This window comes from Mixophyes fleayi, chromosome 5, assembly GCF_038048845.1.
Source record: "Mixophyes fleayi isolate aMixFle1 chromosome 5, aMixFle1.hap1, whole genome shotgun sequence".
Taxonomy (NCBI): domain Eukaryota; kingdom Metazoa; phylum Chordata; class Amphibia; order Anura; family Limnodynastidae; genus Mixophyes; species Mixophyes fleayi.
Genome location: NC_134406.1, coordinates 104,623,817 through 104,643,163, shown reverse-complemented (window position 1 = coordinate 104,643,163; position 19,347 = coordinate 104,623,817).

The window sequence follows — 19,347 nt, the reverse complement described above, 5'->3', positions numbered from 1 at the left end:
ATTTTGGATGTGACTGCCCCATTAATATTCGGTCCATGTAGCCCTTTAGAACTGTACGGGAGGAGACAGGAGATGTATATAGGAACTGTACATATTTATCACTCATCTGTTTAAAAATGTGATGGAGTGAAGGAGTGTAAATAAAAAGTTTATTTTGCAATATAGAGATGGTCTGGTGCCCACATTATTGAGACATCTGATTGCACTGCAAGTTACGTCACCTCTGTCCCAATATTTTCACAGAGACTGTGTAAAATAACCTGCATGTGTGGGGACCCTCTAGTCCTCTACATCCATGCCAGGAGTTAGCCAGGGCTGAAAAGAAGGTGCACTGCTTAAACTGTGCACCTCAACATTACACACAGTGACAGGGGGTTACATAACAGGAAGGATAAGTTCCAGAGGGGGCTGTAAGTTCCTTTTATAAGGCTTTAGTCATGTAACATATGTTGATCTTTGCTTCTTTATCCTCCATGACATGTGATTATCCACTGGGCATAAAATATTTGGTGAATTATAGGGGAATCATTAATAATGAATCACTGAAATTTGGCCGAATTTCAGAATTGGATAAATCAATTTGCTTATCTCTGGTTAGTTAATACTATAAAACATTTGCAGAGAGGCAACAAAAAGATGAAAGTGGTAGTTCATCTATGGTATGTTAATTTCAGCAAAATTAAAATGTGCTTTGGCTCCACTTTTTGTGGTTTGTTATTGAGTTAATATAAAGGTGTACTGTCCCATCATGTTAGGTACAACAACTATTAATCTTTAATCCTGTCTCATAACTATCTATCTTGAAACACCAAATATTTTCATGTCTCTTTTAAACTCTATTCAGAACACTTGTTTATCATTTCAATTTGCAACCCTCATTGAATACTACTGGAGGGCAATCTAGTGTAGGAGATTTAGGATTCTCGGCAGGGGCAGGCTGGGCTGGGTGGCGTCTGCCCCCCAGGCCGGTCCAATGGTGGGCTACCTTGGGCTGGGTCACTGGGCCACCTGCATATTTTTTTTTTCCTTTAAAATGTTCCTAATATCTTGCTGAGTTGAGTCTTGCCCCTTGGGCTAAAATTTGCCAGCCCTCCCCTTATTCCCGATTACTGCAGGGCACTTTATAGTATTAGGTACATTTAAAGGGTGTAGATCAGAGTAAAGATCATAGGTTTCCACATAAGAGTCTTATGCAGACTATTTAGCTAGTTGCGATCTTGATTTTAACCTTGTTAAAAAAATGTTGTCAGTCTTCCAATTTTTTATTTTGGTGTCTTGCAGATGTTGAATGCTTGACTTACATTCAGTTGTGATTTAAAATGCATCACACACTCACTATGCCAATATATCAATTTAAGTACAGGTTTCTTACTTGATCCTGACCTTATTTGATTTCCCTCTGCTTTGACTGTTGCTTTGAATTTGCCCACTCTTCATTTTGTAATCCTGTGTTTCTATTGTCCAAGTGTTGGTAATCTGTCCCTTATTAACTTCAATTTACCAGGTTACCTAGTGGACATAAATTGTCCACTTCGTTCCATATCTGCAATATTAGTTAATACCTGGGGGTATATTTACTAAACTTCGAGTTTGAAAAAATGAAGATATTGCCTAAAGCTACCAATCAGATTCTAGTTATCTTTTATTTAGAACATTCTACAAAATGACAGCTAGAATCTGATTGGTTGCTATAGGCAACATCTACACTTTTTCAAACCTGCAGTTTGTAAATATACCCCCTTGGCTACATTCTGACAGTCTGGGGTCAGCCAAACCTGCTTTCTTTTTGGGTAAAACCACAATATCCTGGACTATAGTAACCCGAAATCCATGCTTCAGAGGGACACCCCCATTTTGGCGGTAGGTCCTCAGGAAACATATGTGCCCAGAGAAGTCTTCAGGAGAAACACTCCCACTGTGAGGTCACACACCATTCTTCTGGATACTTTTCACAAATCCTTTGGTTCCACACACTGATTGCTGGTTGCCTCATAGCTTGGAGATCATGCACAATTCATAACCTTGAATGATAACAGTAAAAGCCAGTAATTGGGGATGAATAATGTGCAATATATGACTGAAAAATGTAAGTGATCCCTGTGCCATATATGGCTGGCGGAATCAGAATTAAACAACCCTTGCAGCACTCCACAATCACTGCTGCAGATAAATCAAACTAAAGACTACACTAAAGTCAAAATAACATAAATTGAAAAAATAAGATGATCTTTCAGCGCTGTGAAACCCCAAATATCACGATAAAATTATTAAATGGACAAATACTTATATTTGATCGTCTGGATGTATCCGATTTTCTTCACTCTCCAATGATGGTATATATGTAAAAAGAGAGGGAGAGACAATAGTGTAATCCTGTATGATATTACATAAGATAATACCAATCAAGGTATCCAATTACATACAATATGCAAACAATAATAATATAAATAATAAAATAATGACATATAAAAATTGTAATAAAATGAATCGTAGTTTCAGATTGAAAGCCATCAAAATGAGCGTTCCATCATGTGCAGTTTATAATCCTCCTAGGGTGTGGGAAGTCTCCCGCAGGGGGTACTACTCACAATAAATATTCTTTAGCATTGGCACTTCAAAAACCTTCTATTCCTTAATCATCTCAAACGATGTAACGAAAGGGAAAGAAGACAGACATCTCCAAGATAAAATGTTTCTTTAATAACCATAAAACTTAAATACTCCTACCGGAACAAAGTTGGTAATCAGCATGTAGAAAATTGAACTCTGATCCAACAGTCTTGGACACCGTGATAGAGAATAAATGAAGTACAGCGGAATCCAGCCTGCAAAATTAAAATGTGTCAGTGTGATAAACAAGCCGCAGAGTTCAATAACCACAGACGTCCTCCCAAAGACAAATATACCGGTACGGTCTTGATGAATGCAAAGATCAGCAAAGCCACCGATGCGTTTCGATCCCCTATCACGGGATCTTTCTCAAGGTGATATCACTGTTTGTTTGTTTGTTTATTTTTATGACTGGAAAATAAAATTAGCTGTGGCTAGTAACCAAAACAATTGACTGGTGTGTTATCTTTGATCGGTCTGTCTGAAGTACGGCAGTCTTCCCCAGAAGGTGATAACCCCAGTCTGCTGAACTCATAATGGTCATGGAGCACAGCTTCTACTAGCCAAAATAACACTCATTTAATTATACAATAATATAAATGTAAAAATTGCTAATTATACAATATTGTATTCAGCATTCTTTGACAGCTGAATGGTTAAAATGTCTGTTTATGGGATATCTTTTTAATTTGGAATGGTTTCTAGATGGAAAATGACACACTTTAAAAGTGTCCATGTGCCACGGCCCTAAAACACCCAGAATTCTAACATAAATGGAGGGTTGGGCTTAGTGCTTAGGCTGTACTTTATAATTTGCAATTAAAATATTTAAAACTAGCATTGTGCTTCTGGAAGCTATGTATGGTATGTGGAAGTGACAAACCCAAATACTATCTAGTACATCTGCCTTAAAATAGTGTTAGTGTGTCTACAATGTCAAAATTGTCAGGTTAGATTTAATATAGGAAGTACTGTATCTAGATATGGGGAAGTAGAGATGGAGAGAAGATAAATAAGTATTAAATAGAGAAGTCTATGACTGGTATAGATGGAGTTATGACTTTGTTTAGTTACAGTGAGCTGCAAACTTACTCTATTTAGGCTTTTTAAACATGGAACATAACTCATTCTAGTCTATCCTAAAAGATCTGCTATTCCAGTTATACCTTTTTTTACTGTGCTACTCCTTTTACCATTATACAGATATAGGTGTCTATTTATGAAGCAGTGAAGAGCCTAAAATCCTGCAAAAGTCCCGGAAAAAGTTTCTTTCACCATTTTGTCCCATTTAACAAAAGCTTAACACCGGAGAGATCAGAGATTTGTTTGGCCTTAGGCAACCTTCAACTATTTAGCAAGTCCCCATAGACCTCTATGGGAATGGTGAGCTGAATCTTTTCATCAAGCGGTGAAAAGATAACTAGGTAAAAACAACGCCAGAGGATGGCGTTGCTTACCTTTTCCAATGGAGGATCATTTTTGCAGACTGCATGCTCCTCCCATGTGCAGGAAGTCAACTCTGTCACTTCAATGGAGCCAGTCCCTCTCTACAACAAAACAAGAGTTTTGTTGAAGAGAGGGATTTTCATTGAATAACAGCAGTGTATCTTTCTGCATCACTGCGATAAGCCACCAATGATAAATAGACCCCATAGTCTCACCTGTCAAGCAGAATTTCACCCCTTTAGGCTAGCCATTATTTAATAGGAAAGGGCTCCTTGGTTGGCTTAATTCATACTGCATGTGTTGGGTGATCTTTATTAATTAGTATTATTATTATTTACCTGTTCCAAAGCCCAGGAATAGGTTGTCCAGGGAACATTAGAGTTATTTTCAAATTGATTCTTCCAGTTGCCTCAAATACTAATATCTATCACATGAGTTGAATCACATTCAAGTGTAAACCTTTGAGAAAGCCTTGACTTTATGGCTAGAGTAGAGAGAGTGTTTAGCTACGCTATGATTGTATGGGTAACGAACTGGATCTAAGAGACAGGCTATCCTCAGATCTGATATTGCTTGGTTTTAGTGAGTGTTATGTGAAGCTTAGTGCAGTTTGAGACTATCAGGGAGCAAACTTGACAAGAATTTACAAAGACAGGTTACCAGAGCAAACAAATAGACAATGTAGAGATTGAGAAATAAAGTGACAATATCAATATCCAAGGCAAGCGAGTCTGAGCTCTGATATAAACTTGTGTAACAGTGTCTAATATATTTATAGCCTGCAACTAAGTGAAGTGCTGCAGGAGTAAATAAAGGTGTGTGATTTCATCATGGTGTTCATTCTTCTAAAATATGTGGTTGTACTGTACACCATGAGCACCTCAACTAACGAACTGGTTGTTAATATTGCACGAGCACCTACACCACGCCATAACATAAATTATGCTCATTACAATCTAAACCTTCACTCATTAAGTTCTTAATGTGGACCTGCCACACTTGGATAATAGTACAATTGTGTTTTACAATACCATGCACTTTCTAGCCTTACTTTATTAAAAGGTGCTTTCTTTGGATTTCAATTTGTAATTTTTTTTTATTCAATCCCCAACACATAATGTTCCTTATAAGTGCTGTGTCTACTCTCTACCCAGCCAAAGTTTTCTGCAGTGGCTGCTGTCTCTTTATGATAGCAGTGCTTCTTTGACTACAGAAACTTGAATACAAGTGGACTCCATCTAAAGAACACTACAGGGTATATTTACTAAACTGTGGGTTTAAAAAAGTGGAGATGTTGCCTATAGCAACCAATCAGATTCCATCTGTCTTTTGTAGAATGTACTAAATAAACCATAACTAACATATGATCAGTTGTTATAGGCAACATCTCCACTTTTTTAAATTTACCCCTAAAGCTGTAAAGTGCAGGGTACTCTAAGGCATAATTATGATATTAAGTTCACTAAGATGGCCTGTCCTCACTAACTACCATCTTATATCTCTCAGTGGGATTACCGCCTTTTATAAGCTTTCATATTAGTTAGTTGATGCAAGGTTTCACATGAAAATTGATTACATAGAACCACTACATTGCTGTATTTGTTAAAGGGATATATAATCAAAACTTAACATCTTCTCAGCAAATTATTGCCTCTTCTTTCCTTGTCAGTATATTATATTTTGCCTCCAGTCAGATAATAGTTTCAACTTCTTAACTTGTTTATACAAATAGCTATGTTTCTACCAGCAGCTGCATTTACAGTAGATTTCCATGCCACAGTTTTCGTTAAGCTTACTGATTTTAACATTTTTATCGTCATCAGGAACATATTCCACATCACTTAACTGACATAAAAGGACACATAAATTGTGATTATATTTTCCATTCCAATATTTTTCATTATTGCCACTGTGTAGAACACCCTGTGTATTTATTGATGCATTATCATCAAAATCCCTAGTAGAAGTGTAATGATCTGAAACAACAAAATGTGAGAGGGAGCATCAAGCAAAACACATTGCAGGCGGAATGTGTAAAATATAAATTAATTAATAGCAATATTTGCTTTGAAATGCAAAGAAAACAGAACAGAAATAATCTCAAAAACAATAATACATGCAAAATTTCTAGAGCTGGGCTGAAGTCAGAAGACAGATGGCAAAAGAAGAAACCCAAGAAGCAGTGGACTATACCAGAAAATCCACCAGTAATGCAGCAACAAACCAGAACCTGGGCCAAGTAAAAACCATGGTGATGCACTCTCCCAGCAGACTAAGTAAAACAATTTAGCTAGGAGTGTCAGGCTCAAACAGATTTTATTGAATTTTTGATAGCAGGACCAGCTGCAAAGGTATTGAGCTGGCGTGTTGAAATGCACACCATAGTAACTGCTGCAGGAGGTGTCACAGGATCCTGACAATATGGAAGCACCCAACCCCCCTCATCAAGGTGACTTAAAATCACCTTACAGATTGATTAAAAAAATCATTACTGAGGACCTCTGAAAACAAAACTTGGAAGCAGAATCATCTTGGAGAGTAGGCACAGAATCATCCTGACAGCAGATATCAGCAATATTGGTGGGTACCCTCTGGGCTAGATCTCGGTGCTGGATGTTTGGAGGCCAAGACAGGTCCCTCCAGGGTTGGATGCACAAAAGCAAATACAGGACAATCCAGATCTGGATGCTCGGGAGTCAAAGCAGCTGTCTTGGAGACCTTGGGCAAAGCAGTCATTGTGGAGACATCGGGCCAAACAATTATCTCTGAGTCCTAAGGTAAAGCAGTTATCTCAGGCAAGGAAATATTCTTGGAGACTTCAAGCAAGACAATTGTCCCAGAAGTAGTGACTGGAAACCTCAGGCAAAACAGTCGACTTAGGCAAGGCAATCATCTCAGAGACTAAAAGCAAGGCAAGGCAGTAAATGGAACCTCATGCAAGGCAGTTTTCTCTGAGACTTCAGGCAAGACAGCAACAGGAACTTTGGGAAAGGTAGAGATTGGAACCTAAGGTCAATGCTGAGGCACAGTCATAGTGAGCATCCACAGCTTAAAAGGATGAGCCGTTTCTTTGACAGGCAAGGGGAGTATGCGCTGATGACCAAAGGTTCTGGAGTTACCACACACTGACAGGTGTTGCAGTAAGACATATACAGACTGGCTTAGTGTTATGTGCCTTCCCCGCACACGCACCAGGTGCCAGGGACGGTCGCCTTCTTTGCCCTCTCACGCGTCTCATTGCCAAGCAACGGGACACTACTTCCGGTTCTTGGACTGAAGTTTGGGCGCATGCACCCGAACTTCGTGTCTCCGTTGCTAGGCAACGGAGACACCATCGGCGCTTCCAGCCGGCGGTTAGCTCTTCTGACCGCTGATCCCATGTCCACCAATGACAGGCCACTGCCATGTATTTAAACCTAGGGTGCCAGATTATCTAGGCCTCTAGTCTCCAGCACTTTGTTTCTTGCCCATACCTGACTTCTTGGATCTGACCCGGTTCTGCCTGACTACTCTCTGGATCACTCATTCTGATTTCCTGGTATAGACCTTTTTGGCATTCTGACTCTGTTTCTGCCTGCTCCTTTGGTACTTGTATAGCCCCCACAGTTTGACCTTTGGACTTCACGACTACTCTAGATCACCTACACCTCGCTGGTAGTTGTCTGGGAGGGCGCGATCTGCATGTCTCTGCAATGAATCCCAAATCCCCTTGCGGGGGTCCCTGGAGAAGACCTGAGGCGTGTTTAAACTCCACACCTCCTAACTTAGCAGCGACACTACCGGCAGGTAAGACCTTCAGATCAAGTCTGTTCATGACAGTATACACTGGCCATGACCTCTGAGGTCACCAGTGAATCATCAGGTCATGATTTGCTACTAAACCTGGCTCATAAGGTCGAACAACACGTCGATTAGCAGGCCCACTTACTTCAATGTATTGAAGGAATAGCTTCTTGTCGGGTATTACTCCAGGCTGCCTTGCCTGCTTCTCAGGCTGCTGTTGTCACCTCTTCAAGAGCCAGTCCTCCCACTTCTGCTCTTGCGACAGTCACATCCTCCTCTTTGCGGCTGCCGACACCAGAGAAATTTGATGGAGACCCTAAAAGATGCCAGGGATTTTTGAACCAATGCTCAATTCATTTTGAATGTAACTCAGGATCTTTTCCCTCCGAATGCTCTAAGGTGGCTTTCATCATCTCCCTAATCTCCAGGCAAGCCCTGGCGCGGGCCTTACCCTTATGGAAACATGATGATCCCTTTCTGCAGAACGTATCTTCTTTCACCACAATGTTTCGGAAGATATTTGACAAACCGGGACTGTTTTCATCTGCAGCTCTCAGCCTCCTTTCCCTACGCCTAGGTCCCAAAACTGTCGGACAATATGCGGTCCAGTTCCGTACCCTGGCTTCTGAGCTGAAGTGGAACAATGAGGCACTCGTAGCAACATTGTGGCAGGGACTTTCTGATCGCATTAAAAACGAGTTGGTGTCCTGTAAACTTCCTGCAGACCTTGATTTCTTTATTTCCCTATGTAATAGGATTGATCTTCGCTTCCGAGAACGTATCCAAGAGAGATCTTCTACCAGATGTTTTGTTCCCTGCCTTGCTCCTCGCTTCCAGAACCCGAATTTTGTTCCTCTGGATGAACCCATGCAGATAGGACTGTCTCGGCTCTCTCCTGAAGAAAGAGAGAGAAGGTTAAAACAGAATATCTGTCTATATTGTGGGGAGGCTGGTCATCTGTTAGTCCTTAATGGCCCGTAAACGCTCCCTCCTAGAGCGGTGCCACGGTGCCCATTCTAGGAGTCAGACTTTACACTCCCTATTCCATCTCAAAACCAGATTTCCTGTTGTCAATCTCTCTGGACACTCCTAGTGGCTCTCTAGTGACCTCTGCCTTCGTGGACTCCGGCGCTGCCAGAAATTTCATCTCTGCCACCTTGGCATCGCAACTCCAAATATCTACCCAAGATTTGCCTCAGCCATTGTTTCCTACTGCCGTGGATGGTGATCGCTATGTCAACGGTTACATTTCCAAGGTTACAACTTCTGTTCGAGTGATGGTATCGGTCTTGCATCTGGAATGGATTAAATTCTTTGTTTTACCACAGTCCATCAATTCCGTCATCCTGGGTCTCCCATGGCTTAGATTACATGCACCTCAATTCAATTGGAATTCAGCACAGGTCACTTCCTGGGGTTCCCAATGTTTCGAGAGATGTCTCTTCGTAGTAAAACCGAAGAAGTAGAGTACTGATCATATATCTGGTCAGGTGCTCTCCCCACAGCTGGAGCTTCCTGTTCCCTATACCTCCTTTCGGGACGTTTTCTGCAAAGCAGCCTCTGAGATTCTTTCCCTGCATCATCCTTGGAACTACCCAATTGATCTGTTGCCTGTTAAGCCCATTCCCATAGGTAGAGTTTTTACCCTCTCCCTTCCAGAATATCAGGCTATGTCCCAGTACATCACAAAAAATTTACAGCCTGGCTTCATCAGGAAATCCTTATCCCCTGCTGGCGCAGGATTCTTCTTCATTAAGAAGAAAGATGGAACCTTACATCCCTGCATCGATTACCTACAGTTAAACGCCATTACTGTTAAAAACAGGTATCCTCTCCCCCTTATTTCTGAACTTTTTGATCGGATCAGTGGCTCAAAGAACTTCTCGAAATTAGATCTACGAAGTGCTTATAATTTAATCTGGATTCGTAAGGGGGACGAATGGAAGACTGCCTGTAGTACTCATGATTGGCACTATGAGTACCACGTCATGCCCTTTGGGCTCTGCAATGCCCCAGCTGTATTTCAGTCTTTTGTTAATGAGATCTTTCAAGACCTTCTCTACAAATCAGTGGTGGTATATCTGGATGATATATTAATTTTTTCGCCTGATCTCATTACCCACCTTTCTCATGTAAAAGAGGTCCTGACTTGTATACGTCAGAACAAACTCTTTTGTAAACTCGAGAAATGTCAGATACCTCAAATTCCATTCTTGGGATACCTAGTCTCTGGTTCTGGAGTGCAGATGGACCTGTAAAAGGTTCCTGCTATTACCAATTGGCCTTAACCACTGAGTCTGAAAGCTGTAAGCTGTTCAACGTTTAATTGGGTTCACTAATTATTATAGGCTATTCATTAATCAATTTTCCACACTAATTGTTCCCATCACAGCTCTCACCCGAAAATCAGCGAATCCTAGGATGTAGTCCCCCAAGGCCATCTCAGCATTTTCCTCCTTGAAAGAAACTTTCTCATCTACACCTTTCCTGACTCAACCTGACCAAGGGAAACCCTTTTTTCTAGAAGTGGACGTGTCCTTGGTTGGGGTCGGAGCGGTCCTCTCACAGGAATCACCCTTTAGTATCCTCTGTCCTTGTGGATTCTTTTCTAAAAAATTCTCCACCTCAGAACGCAACTTCGAGATTGGTGATAAAGCGATACTTGCCATCAAGTCAGCTTTTGAAGAATGGCACCACCTCCTTGAAGGACTCCTACACCCGGTTACATTCTTCACAGACCACAATAATTTAATCCTCCAGGACGCTCGCTGTTTGAATCCTCGGCAGGCAAGATGGTCCTTTTTTTTTTGCTCGCTTCAACCTGAAACTCACTTTTTGCTCCCTTATCTGAACCTCCTCTCATTCTCAAACCTTCCAGTATTGTTGCTCTAACCAGAGCTTCCAGGACACCTCCAGCTGGATGTTCTTATCTGGAACCCCACATTCGCCTCAAAGACCTCCGCTGGGCCCATGCCATTAAATTTATTGGTCACACTGGGTTCAAAAAGTCCTTCTTTCTGTTGTCCCGCCACTATTGGTGGCCCATCCTCTGGACCGATCTTAAAGAATTCATAGCGTGATATATGTGCCCAAAACAAGATTCCTAGGCACCCTCAGGTTTGCTTTTACCTCTACGAGTTTCTGAACGTCCTGTGGTGAGTCTTTTCATGGACTTCAACACTGACTTAGCTGCAAGCGAGAGTTTCAATACTGTTTGGGTAATAGTAGAGAGATTTTCAAAAATGGCCCATTTCGTCACATTGAAGGGGCTTCCATCTGCTTCCAAGCTCGCTTGAGTCTTTATAAAGGAGGTGTTCTGGCTTCATGGTTGTCCACAGGAGATTATACCGGACCGTGGGGTACAATTTATATCACAATTTTTCTTCTGTAAAGATCTAGGAGTTGACCTAAAGTTCTCCTCGGGGTATCATCCTCAAACCAATGGCCAGACGGAACATGTAAACCAGGATCTTGAACTAATTCTCCGCTGTTTTTGCTCCGGTAATCAAGATTTGGTGCAACTTGCTTCCATGGGGTAAATTTGCCCATAAGAATCATATACATGATTCCACTTGGTCCTCTCCCTTCTTTATGATTTCTGGCTCCCAATCCATCTTACCTATTTTCTCTCCTCCGTTGACACCTACTGTTCTGGCCGCTCACTCTCTGGTCCAAGACTTCGCTCATATTTTGGCCTCAACTAAAGAAAATCTATTAAAAGCTTTACAATGGTATAAACTGGCTGCAGTCATCGCAGATTAATTCCTACTCTTCATCTGGGTGATAAAGTGTGGCTCTCACGGAATTTTAGGTTCCGGGTGCCATCCATAAAACTTGCTCCATGTTTTATTGGACCATATCTGGTAAAACAGGTCATCAACCCAGTAACTTACAGACTGCGACTTCCTCCCTCTCTGAAGATCCACAATACATTTCACGTGTCCTTGCTGAAACCACTGATCCTCAATAGATTCTCTTGAATATCTTCTCCTCAACAGCCTCTGTTAACTGCATCTTGCAATGAGTATGAGATCAATCACATTCTGGATACCCGTCACCTGCGTGGGCGTTCCCAGTACTTAATTCATTGGAAGGGCTATGGACCTGAAGAGCAATCATGGGTGTATAAGGAGGATCTTCATGCTCCACGTATTCTGCCTGATTTCATCAAAAGAAGGACGCATCTTTCAGTGGAGAGGGGGGATATTGTCAGACTCCGTCCCCGCACACACACCAGGTGCCGGGGACGATAGCCTTCTTTGCCCTCCAGGCATCCTGTTGCCAAGCAACGGGATGCAAAACAACAGAAAGCTACTTCCGGTTTTTGGGCGGAAGTTCGGGCACATGCGCCCAAACATCACGTCTCCGTTGCCTAGCAATTGACGCTTTCAGTCGCGGGTTAGCTGTTCTTACCGCCAATCCCAACTCCACCAATGACAGGCCATTTCCATGTATTTAAACCTGACTCTGGCACCACTAGGGTGCCAGAGTATATGTCACTCACCGGACTGTGAGTGCTACTTCTCGTGTGTTTAGGAACCGTGGCCGTCCACCATCCTGAGGGTCTGCGCATGTGCAGCCCTTTTCAACCTTCAGTTCATGTTCCTTTTAGTTAATTGGCTGATCAGGCAACACTCCCTATTTAAAGCACCTGAGGTCAATACCTCGTTGCCTGATATTGGAGTCTCATTCCCCATGAGCCTCTGAAGATGTTCCTGTGTTTCCACGTGTGTTCAGCTCCTGCTGATTCCTGTTGTTCGTTTGTGGTTTCCAGACCACTTCATCTTCCCTGTGTTTCATCGTGACTGCACCAGCTGATTCCTATCCGCTGCCTCTGTGCTACTTCAGTTTGCAGTCCACTTCAACTCTCCTGTGTTTCATCGTGACTGCACCAGCTGATTCCTATCCGCTCCCTCCGTGTATCTACAGTATCCTGCTCACTTCAACTCTCCTGTGTTTCATCGTGACTGCACCAGCTGATTCCTATCCGCTGCCTCCGTGTATCTACAGTATCCTGCTCACTTCAACTCTCCCGTGTTTCATCGTGACTGCACCAGCTGATTCCTATCCGCTGCCTCCGTGTATCTACAGTATCCTGCTCACCTCAACTCTCCCGTGTTTCATTGTGACTGCACCAGCTGATTCCTATCCGCTGCCTCCGTGTATCTACAGTATACTGCTCACCTCAACTCTCCCGTGTTTCATCGTGACTGCTCCAGCTGATTCCTATCCGCTGCCTCCGTGTATCTGCCGTTCCCTGCTCATCGCTACCCTCCAGTACTCCTCGTGTCTGCAGCCAGCTGATCCGCTCTCCGTGCTTCTACAGTGTCTCCGCTTGTGTCAACTCGCCTGTCTGCATTGGATCAATGCCCCGCTGCTTTCATCTCGTCTAGATCATCTCTACTCTTCAGTGTTCTCCAGGTGTCCAGTTCTATATACTACTGCTTCCTGAGTATTTGTTTCTATCCCTGCTGGTTCACCTACCTGTGCGCTGCACCTACTAGATTACCGCTTCTACCCTCCTGGGACTTCGTATCCTGCCGGCCTCCCGCCGTCCAGGTATCTCTGCACTTCTGTCTGACAGCCTGCTCTCCTGAACCACGGTATGCATACTTCTCATTGACTGTGCTGGTGTATTGCATATCTTGCTGGACTGAGTTGTTCTCCTCTGGAGTTTACTATCCGCTGAGACTATTGCCATCATTTGACTGTGTTACCCTTTGCCTGGAAAGTTCTTGTGACTTTGTATTATTGTGCAGTGCTGTTCAGTCATTACTATATTGTGCATATCATCGTGGGATCAAGTTCAGTGTGCCCGTGTATACTCTGCATTGCATTTCTCTCCCCGTGCTCCTCCTCACATATATATTCAGTGGTACAACTTGCTAGAGGCAGACCACTGTTCCCTGTTTCCTGAGTCACCTGTTTCCGTATCCTTTCACATAGCAGTGGTACAACTTGCTAACGCAGACCACTGACTTCCCGGATACCTCCACCTGGATTCCATTCCTTCACCTAGACAGCGGTACAACTTGCTAACGCAGACCGCTGACTCTCATGACCTCCTTGTTACTTCTGGACATTCCTCCTCACTATAGCAGTGGTACAACTTGCTATCCGCAGACCACTGACTACCCTCACGTTTCCCTTGTCCATTCAGTTTCTCGTGTACTATTATTACATATTACCAGTGCTGCTAGTCATAGACTTTACACGAGCATTCTCTACCATCTGCTGTCTCTTGTTCCGTGATCACCCTGCTACCAGAGTACCATATTACCACCTATACTGCTCTGGTAAGTCCATCATCTGGTGATTCCTGGGTAAAGACTCCTAGTGCCCGTGACAGTATATAGGTCTCTAGTCTCTAGCACTTTCCTGTGCATACCTGACTTCTTGGATTCTGACCCGGTTCTGCCTGACTACTCTTTGGATCTCCCTCTGGACTCATTCTGATTTCCTGGTATATACCTTTCGGAAGTCTGACTCTGCTTCTACCTGCTCCTTTGATACCTGTATAGCCCACACGGTTTGACCTTTGGACTTCACGACTACTCTAGTTCACCTACACCTCGCTGGTAGATGTCTGGGAGGGCCGCGACCTGCACGTCTCTGCAGCGAACCCCATATCCCTTTGCGGGGGTCCCTGGCCTTGTTCTATACATCTGCCTCTATCGATTTTACTTTTTTCTACGTTTGAGAGACCTGTATTTTGACCATCCTGATGCCTATTTTGCCTTTGGCTAATTGTCATTGGTCCATTATTCCCCACAAATTTAACTCAATTCTAAGAAAGACATGTGTTCAGAGCAAAATGTATTAATGTAACAAGTCGATGCATATGCCTCTCATAAGCATCATGTTATTGTCATTTGGGATTGTGATCGGGAAACATTTGAAAATATTGGAACATGGATTAATAAAAATAATAGTAATAACTACAACAGCATGTTCTTTGTAGCAAACTTTACAGGTACAAATAGTGTCGGACTGGGACATGAAGGGCCCACAGGGGGACTGTAACAGTATGGGTCCACCAGAGGGGGTGTGGCCAGCCACCATAGAGGCTAGACCATACACTAGAGGGGGAGTGCTCAGTCCATGAAGGGCATAGCTAGTGTAGTATATAAAATATGCAGTGTATATAAAGAGTTCATAGTCTAGGCCCCATCCCTTAGATCGGGACAAAGTATTGCCCCAGTAGAATCAGAACAGTTGGCAGACTGTCCTGCTCTCTCCTACCTGTTCTTGCAGCATTCACTAACTGCTGCTGCTGATGTCTTAAGCTCAGTTGCTGTCTGGAACCTGGAATGTAGGGGTCCTGTTTTGAAAAAGGGATATGTACATTAATGTACATTAAATATGAAAAGCCTAGCAATGAGGGGACACTCTAGCCCCCTTCCCCAAGCAGTCACAATGTTAAATCAATAGCTCTCACGTCTAAAGGGTGAGTGTGAAAAGCACTATGCCACTCCCCTACAGAAGTGTAGACTGCCTGTTTAAAGAAGTGTGACATATCTCCTGGCAGGCAGAACAGAAGTCCTGAGTTTCAGGACAGCGTGACAGTGCCCTAAAAGCACTACATACTTAGTGGAATGTATGTAGATGTTATAATGAAACAGAAAAATATGAAAAAATAATGTTTAAAAGAAAGACAAAAAAATAAAAACACACACAAAACACATATGCAAGCAGAGGGGCACCTTGTCTCAGAATAATTACAATTGACCTCTGTAACCGCATACTATTATTATTATTATTATTATTATTATTATCATTTATTTGTAAGGCGCCACAAGGTTTCCGCAGCGCCGTACATGGTACAAACAGTAGACTATACAGTGTAAGACAGTACAGGACAATAAACACAAAGTACCAGTACTTCAAAAACTCCAGGCAGGCAGATACAGTAGAGACGGAGCGGAAGAACAGGTATGGAGACAGGAGGGAAGATGGGAAGATTATTACCCTTAGTGAGAATATACAGTGCCACCCCCTACCTTGGATCCATGGGAATTACCTTTTGTTGCAGAACAGGGGTTGGCTAAAATCTAGTCAAGCCCAGGTGTGCCAATTGTGCATTTAGATAGAGAAATGTTATATTATGTATATATTATTAATAATAATGGAACCAACAAATAAACGTTCATATTATGCCACATAGTAGTTCCCCTAGTTCAATTTATGCCACAAATTATATTATGCACACAATAATGCCTCCAAATCATATTATGCCACAAATTAGGCCCAAAACAATATTATGCCACAGAGCAGTGCCCCCAAACAATATTATGCCATTATGCCACAGATTATTGCCCCAAAAAATATTATGCCAAAGAGTACTGCCCCCAATTCATATTATGTAAAGAACAGGCTACCCCCCCCCCCCAGATAAAAAGGTAACATTGTCAAGTTTGACAAAAAAATTACAATAAAATAAAGTAAATATGACTTACTTCTGCTTCATCCTTCTGTACGGTGCCAGCATCGCAATGTCATGACGTGAGTGACTCTTAAAGGTGCAGGTGACTTGAGCTTTGCAAGTTTTGGACTTGGGTGGGCCCCATCTACATAGAAAAGGGCAGATTGGGAACTTAAAGTGGTCCTGGAAAAAAGACCTCCCGATATTTTTCTAAAATACCTATTTTTTTTTCTAAAATCAAATATTTTGGCTTTTTTTTTATCCCTACATTATTATTAGCCTAAATAACATTAATTTCCAATCATTTCCAGTCAATTTTTGTCAAGTGGCAAGAACACTGCTACCCCTGTTTCTGTGTGAGCAATGGCACTGGATCTCCTGGGGAGGGAGGTACTTATGGAATCCAAAACCCACAAGATCCGACAATGCAGCAATGACCTTTTTGCCTCGATTCAGATCTGAGGATGCGCAAAAGTAACAAGCTGGCTCGCGAGCCTACTCGGATCCCCTAAGTTCAGGTGGGCTCGGTTTTTATAAAACCGAGCATGAGCATCTCTAACTGACACACATTCTCACTCTTACATACAGACACACAAGCTTACCTTTTCTGATTTGCTTCCTCCATGGCAGTATGGGTAGGGGGAGTGTCTGCTCTGATTGGTTGAGTGGACACCGCCGGGCCAGTCCGACACTTATCCAAATAAATTTGGACCCATTTGCTTGCATGCCATTTATTTTCAATCACACAACACTATATCCAGTGTACCATGTCTAAGATAGGACTGCAATAGTGTTGGTATAGTTAAACAAGCATATGAGTTAATGCTTGTTTATTAAAAAGTGAATAGAAGAAAACAAATAAAGGCAAGCTTTGGAAATGAATATCACAGTTTTAGAAAAAAGCAAGTAAATATCATTGTGCAAAGAATAATTAAATCATTGATTGTATTTTTGATTATGAACCAATGAGTAATATCATTTGCAAGTCAGTTGATATTGGTATATATTGGCAAGGGACTGAGAATGATCGTCTTTTAGAAAAGCTTATTCATATTGAGTACAATATCCCACATGTTGCAAATTGGTTGGAATTAAACACTAAAGGTAATAGAAAATGTGGATACTGCAAAATGTGCAAGGGCTTATTGCAGTATCATTTCTCTGAGCATCATGGTTCTATATATACAGTGTGTGTATGTGTGTGTGTGTGTGTGTGTGTGTGTGTGTGTGTGTGTGTGTGTGTGTGTGTATATCTTAATGGACTGTGGTAAACTACCCTTTTTGCCACATACCTCTCCCCTTACCTTTGTCAAGCTAAGCAAAGTGGAGCCTTCAGAGAGTGCATATTTGCGTGAGAGAGCATCCATGTTTTTATGCACAGCTGCTGGCCTATGCTCCACTGCGACCTGGAAAGGCTGCAATGCCAAGAACCATCGGTCACTGTAGCATTGACCTATTTATTTATCTGCATCCATTTAATGGATAAACTCCCTACCCAAGAGGTAATAGCGGAGGGCTTCCACAGCCCATTTGATTGCCAGCCACTCCTGTTCCACATTCCCATACTTCTTCCCCCTAGGCAAAAGCTTGTGACTGAGACATAGGATGGGTTTGGCATCGGTCTGCAAACAAAATTTCTTACTGAAATTGGGAGCTTGTAGCACCGGTGCTCAGGGCTGCCAAGAGGAATTCAGGGCCCCAGTACAACAAATTCATGGGGCCCCCCTTATAGTTGAGTAAGCAAAAATATTTAGGCGGGGCAAATTTTTTAAGGGGTGTGGTCACACGATTGGGGGCGTGGCAATGTGCCATTGGGGGCGTGGCTAGCACATCAAAATCACTAGGCCCTGAATTCACTGGAGCGTGACATTTGTCCAAGCACTCCTGACTTTTAGGACATCTAGCACCCTTGTGTAGTATAGGAAGAATGCAGTGTGTACAGAAACAGTTCAGTCTTGGCCTGCGCCCACTGGGCTCACCAAACATTGGCATTGCCCCTACTAGAATCACAACATTTCACACACTATGCTGCTCTGTCCTACCTGTTCTTCTCACTTTCTGCACCTGTGGCTGCTGGCTTCTGATTTTTTTAATAAATAGACCTCATTCTCCCCAAACTCACCCCAACATTCAGTAGACCCCAAACCAAACCACCCCATCTTAAATTAAGAGACCCCACTATTAAATTGCCTCACCATCACCCTACAAACAAAATAGCATCCATTAATTAGCCACCACCTACCTCACACTCACTACATTGCAACAAGCCCCCTGTGCCATTACACACACATTACTGTGCCCCTTCTTCCCAACTACACTGTGCCCCCTTATGCTAACACTGCATCCTCCATGCTGCCTTCCCTCCTTCTTTTTCACTCTGTGCCTCTCTGCCCCTTCTTTATCCCTCTGTGCATCTCTCCCCTTCTTTATCCCTCTGTGCCTCTCTCCCACTTTTTTTTCCTCCTCTGTGCCTCTCTCCCTTTTTTTTCTCCTCTGTGCCTCTCTCCCACTTTTTTTTTATTCCTCTGTGCCTCTCTCCCACTTTTTTTATTCCTCTGTGCCTCTCTCCCACTTTTTTTTTCCTCTGTGCCTCTCTCTCTTTTATTTCTCCTCTGTACCTCTCCCTTTTATTTATCCTCCGTGCCTCTCTCCCTTTTATTTGTCCTCTGTGCCTCTCTCCCTTTTATTTCTCCTCTGTGCCTCTCTCCTTTTTATTTCTCCTCTGTGCCTCTCTCTCCTTTCTTTATGGTACTGTCACTCTCCGTTTCTTTCCTTACCTTTTGTCAGCTTCTTTCTTTTCTTCTCTTCTGTCTTCTCTTCTTTCTTCTGGCTTGGTCTTGTCCGGCGCTCCTCACTGACTGACGGGCGTGACTGGATGACGTCATGCCCGACAGTCAGTGTGAATGGAGCAGAGAGGAAGGAGGGACGCGGCGCCGCGGTCACGTGAGTATGATCTCTTTTTTTTGTGTGTTCCAGCTCCCCCCCACCAGCGAGAAAAATTAGAAGCAAGGGCCCGGCCCGGGCCCCCTGGCAAGCCCAGGCCTGGGTAAAATGTACCCGCTCCCCCCCCCTCTCGGCAGCCCTGC